Genomic DNA, 6,000 nt, shown 5'->3' with positions numbered 1-6,000 from the left:
CTTTCTCTTTTATGGCTGACTAATATTCCATTCTTATATATATATTCCATTCATCCACTGATGGACACTTAGGCTTCTTTCCCAGATCTTAGCTATTATGCATACTGCTGCAGTGACTACGGCAGTGAGGGCAGATGTCTTTTTGAGATACTGATGTCATTTCCTTTTTATACACACTCAGGAAGTGGGATCGCTGGACCCCATGACAGTATTGCTGAGGGTATGGAGAAAAGATAATCCTTGTGTACTGTCGGTAGGAATGTAAATTGCTACAGCCACTGTTCCCCACGGTGAATCCTCAAAAATCTAAAGAATATAAACACCCTACGACTGAGTAACAGATACTTCTTTAATACTTCTTCACTTAATCATTTGACTATCTTCCCTTCCTGTGAGGATCTGCCTGAAAAAGTCATCACCCCTTGATAATATTTTACTTCTGATTTACAAATATACACAAAACAAATTTGTTTTCAACAATTTATCACCGGGGCACCTGAGTGGCTCAGTCAGTTAAGCATTGGGCTCCTGGTTTTGGCTCAGGTCCCTATCTCAGGATCAGGGATTGAGTCCCACATCAGCATGGAGCCTGTTTAAGATTCTCTTCCTCTTCCTCTTCCTCTGCCCCTCCCCCTGATTCACACACAGGTGCTCTCTCTTTCTCTCTCTTAATAAAAACAAACAAACAAACAGAAAATATACTTTATCACTAAGGATTAAATGTAAAATAAATAAACAGAAGAAGTGTTTTGGGTAAGCTTTTATGGGAAATTAGTTAATAATGGAAACTTATTAGTTAATAATGGAAATAATGGAAACAAATAATGGAAGTTGGTTGGACTCTTTGGTACAGGATGGTTGAGACAGGAGCACATCTTAAAGGCTTCCCTGGGGGTTTCAGTATCTCAATTTCTCGTCAATCTATTGAAAAGCCAAGAGCCACCAACAGCGGTATCACAACACTATAATCATGTTTTCGAGTACTACACGCATGCAGGAATGAAAAGGAAGAACTGACAGTCAGTCACAGTTCCCACAGCTTCCCGCATGACAACCACTGTAGGAGTCACGTAAGCATTATGTAATTTATGTAAATTTATGTGATTTTTCCTCAACTTGACCAAGGATTTATTATCAAGTTCACAGTACAAAGGAGAAAATTGAACCTCACAAAAATGAAGCCATTGATGGCTGTTGCCCATCAGAGCACCAGCTGATTCCTTTGTCATCAGCTGGTACCAGCGTCCAATGTTCCAGATTATCTGTCCACCTCAGGTTGTCAACATGTTTACTGTGTCCTCCTGATCCTAGCCTCACACACACTTTATTATTGTTATTTTTTTAATTTTTAAAAAGATTTTATTTATTTATTTGTCATAGAGAGAGAGAGATCACAATCAGGGCGAGTGGCAGACAGAGGGAGAAGCAGACGCTGTGCTGGGCAGGGAGCCCGATGTGGGACTCGATCCCAGGCACTGGTATCATGACCTGAGAGGAAGGTAGACGCTTAACTGACTGAGCCACCCAGTGGTCCCCCTCACACAACTTTTATATCTGTTGGCATTCTCAGATCTGTCTGTGATCCTTCAATCTGTAGGAATCTTAGCGAGGAGTTTCCCTTACCACATCCACTAGATGTTCACTGTTCCACTCAGGCCAGATTACAAATTTTGCTCCAAGGTAAAAGGTCTCTTCAGAAAGATCTTAGAATGCAAGGCCATTGTTCTATTTAATTTCAACCATAAAATTTCAATCTGGGTTTCAACCCAAGAAGATTGAGGGTGATGGGACACTTTTCAGAGCATCATTGCATGGAAACCAACCATATTCTCTTAGATCCTCTTCAAGGCATGATTGGAGAGTTTTCTTTTGTAGGGATATGTTGACATACTTTTTTTTTTTTTAATGTAAGGACAACACTAGCTTTTTTAAATTATTATTAAAGATTTTGTTTACTTATTTGAGAAAGAGAGAGAGACCATGAGAGGGGAGAAGGTCAGAGGGAGAAATAGACTCCCCATGGAGCTGGAGCCCAATGCAGGACTCAATCCTGGGACTCCAGGATCATGACCTGAGCCAAAGGCAGTCACTTAACCAACTGAGCCACCCAGGCACCCAACAACACTAGCTTTTGCTCTCCAAGTTTAGAGAATAACTAGAAGATGTTTTACTCTGTCAAGATCCATATAAGTCAATAGCTTTTTTTTTTTTTTTTAACCTTCTGGACACTGTTAAAATTATATGTTAAAATTTAAAACGGAGAAAGAATTTTTATTCTGAGCATTATTTTCCTTTTTCTTAAAGCAATTAAAGTGAATCCTGAGTAACTGAGAACCATTAAGAATTACCTGGAACAAATGCATTAGTTATTAATCAAGATATCCTCTCTATGCCTACATAAGTCTGTGACCGTGTCTACTTCACATATGTCTACATTTATGTTAACATAAAATCCACATGTGCATAAATTACATATGTGTATTTATCTAATATTGTACAACTAGTGAAGGGATTGTTAATTTATTAAGAGCAGTGGTATAATAATAGACTTGTTCTATTAAGAACAGTAGTATAATAATAAACTTGTTGGTGGAAATGTACCCCATATAAGTACATCTGTGTTTTCAGCTTTAGAAGACCCTGGGAGAATCATGCAGTGATGCATGTCAATGTTTTAAATAATACAAATTTTCAGATGATAACCATACAAACTAGTTTTGCTAAAAACTATGTCATTTGGGTAGCTTAGCTATAAATGTATTCTTCCACTTGTGCATAAAATAAACATGGTAAAACACTGTTAGAGGTATTTTGCCAGCCAGAGGTACACATTGAATGTGATTTGAATTCTTGGAAATCAGTGGAAATGAGATGCATAAAAACTAGAGGTTCAAGAGTTGATAGTTTGGTTGCATAACATTTGTCATCGTGGTGAGATTATAGAAAATCCATTCCTCTATTTTGCATTTATTACATTAGTCACCCATCCCACTGCTAAAACGAAATGGTTGCAAATGGGCTTCCTCAAATATTATACCTCCTGTTACCCTGAGTCCCAACCTTATAAAAGACTGACTTAACCAATCAATTTGCAATTTTTGCATTATTAAGAACATATTCTCTTCATACCATTGAAAAAAAAAGCATCTGTATATCATGTTCTCATTCCAGAACATTGCCTCTGGCCAAAGCTTTCTTCTTAACAACATAAAAAGTAAAAAATGCAGAAAACAGCTAGTCCCAGAAAATTCAGTTTAAATGCTCAGCATTCCTTTAACAGAAATTGCAGGTAGAATTTCATCTGTATTAGTCAGGGTTTTAGAATGGCAGGTAGTATGTGGATATAACTGTCAAATTTCTATGAGTAATTTAATTGGCATGGAATAAATTTGGTTATATTTTTCACTGCTTGGTATTTCAAGGTTTTTTGTTTTTTTTTCTTTTCTTTTTTTTCCCTCCTCCTCCTATTGTGGAGATGGCTCTGCATCTAAGAACCATTCAGTGTGGCAGTTTTCCCCCACCGATGACCTAAGCCCCGTGTCTCCTTCAAGTCTTGTTTTTAAAAACTACAACCTATTTCTGGTTACCTATGGGGAACTGAACACTCATATTTATGTTTTCTTCTCCAAAACTCCACAGATAAAAGTAAATGAATAAAAAAGACATCAACTATGGAGACCACCCTCTATAGTTGACAATAATCTCTGCCTTTTGGTATTCATAACCTGGGTAATCTCCACATATAGTACCGAGGTCAGTCCGTTTGACCAATATCAGAGGGCAGAAGTGTTACTTCTGGTATTAGGTTATAAAAGAACAAGGGTTCTCCCCCTCCCTTTCTCTGTCTTGTCCCTCACCATAGGGGAAACAAACTCTCATATTACAAACACCCCAATGCCCCAGAGATCCATATCCACATGGGAGAATCTGAACCTTCTGATCAACAACCAGTGAAGAAAGAGGTCTGGCACCAACCATATGAGTGATTTTGGAATGGATTTTTCAGCCCTGTGTGAGCTTTTAGATGGTGGCAGCCCTAGCAGAAAGCTTGATAGCAATCCCATGAAAGCCCTTAACCTAATACCACCCAACGAATACACCCTAATACCACCCAACAAATACACCCTAATACCATCCACCTATACCCAGATTCCTGAGCCTCAGTCCTGTGGGGTATAATAAATGTTTCTTGTTTTCATCAGCTGATCATAGGGTCCTTTGTTACCCAGCACTAGGTAACTGACGCATACCTCTGTAATGAGAAAGAGATCAGGAGCATAGTCACCAGATGGTTGATAAAAAAATAAAATAAAACAAGGAGAATGTGGATGTTTGTGGGATGAGATGCCATTGAAGATCAACCAATTCATGCCACGGAACTTCGTAAGACTTTGGAATTGGGCACAGGACAGCAAAGCAACAGTAGGGCAAGAGAGTAAAAACAGAAGAACTGGGGTGCCTGGGTGGCTCAGTGGGTTAAAGCCTCTGCCTTCGGCTCAGGTCGTGATCTCAGGGTCCTGGAATCGAGCCCCGCATCAGACTCTATGCTCAGCGGGGAGTCTGCTTCCTCCTCTCTCTCTCTCTCTGCCTGCCTCTCTGCCTACTTGTGATCTCTGTCAAATAAATAAATAAAATATTAAAAAAACAAACAAACAGAAGGACTTGCACCTATACAAGTCTGTATAAGAAACAGATCCCAATAGTATATCTGTTCCCTAAATGAGAGAAGGAAGATCTGTTCTTTGGAGATAGGAAACCAAGAAAGCTTCGGATTGGGGGAGCAGCCCTGGTAGATGGTCAGTGGGGGGTGCTGATCTGAAAACAGGGGGGTTAGATGAAAATTCATGCATCAGCTCAGAAGACTATCAGCCTCTTTCTGACTCTCTACTCAAGCATATGTTATTCAGACTATCAGCCTCTTTCTGACTCTCTACTCAAGCATATGCAAATATATCTATTTGCAAACATAGGCAAGAGGCTTTTTGATTCTTTCCAGGAAAACACACACACACACACACACACACACACAGAGAGAGAGAGAGAGAGAAGGAGAAATACACAAGATTCTATTGTTTGGAGTCCTGCAACAAAACAGCAGAAACTGTACCAGTTACCACAAAATAAAACCCACCAATTGATAAGACCCTGTCAAACATCGAACTTCCAATCAGCTTTTTGATGTTTCACCCTTAAACATAATGGGAAGTCATCTTTCATCAGACGCTGGAAGAAAGCCTGGACACCTGAGACAGAGAGATAATAGCTGGAAGAAGGGAAGTGAGAGTGGGGAGGGATGAAACAGGTGATGGGGACGAAGGAGGGCACCTGTGATGAGCACTGGTGATGTATGGAAGTGTTGAATCACTGTACTGTACACCTGAAGCTGACATACACTGTATGGTAACTAACTGGAATTAAAACAAAACCCCAAAAGGAAAAGAAATAACTGGAAAAGAACTCAAGGGGGTTAGAAGAAAACTTGAAAACGTAACTTAGGAACTTAAATTGATAAGAGACTATAAAACACTGAATCTCTATACAAGAACAGGATGTAAGAAATAGGGAAAAACCAAGAGGTTTTGCAACTAAAAAAATGAGAACTACACTTTTTAAAAACATGTGGCCAGATGGGGAGATAATTTTGAGTCAAGTGTCAGTAGAACAAAATTAAAAATGATCAGCAATAACAGAGGAAAAATAAGGAAATTAGAGAGCGGGTACATGAGGTCCACCATCTAGCTAATGGGTCTTATTAAAAAAAAAGAAAGAAAGAAAGAGAGAGAGAGAAAGAAAGAGAGAAAGAAAGCAATTTCAGGGTAATAAATTATCAAAGATACATTACCAAAAATGTTTGCTAGAACAGAACTTGAAGTTTTATATTAAAAGTACCATCATGTGACAAGCACAAAATGAGCAAAAGGTACAATAAAAAGTCAATGTGGTTGACAAATACTTTCAAAAGGAAATTCAGATAAAGGGTTCATTGATACCTGATCATGT

This window comes from Enhydra lutris, unplaced genomic scaffold, assembly GCF_002288905.1.
Source record: "Enhydra lutris kenyoni isolate GAN:26980312 unplaced genomic scaffold, ASM228890v2 scaffoldscaffold57, whole genome shotgun sequence".
Lineage (NCBI taxonomy): Eukaryota > Metazoa > Chordata > Mammalia > Carnivora > Mustelidae > Enhydra > Enhydra lutris.
The sequence above is the reverse complement of the archived record's forward strand: the minus strand, read 5'-3'. Positions refer to the sequence as shown.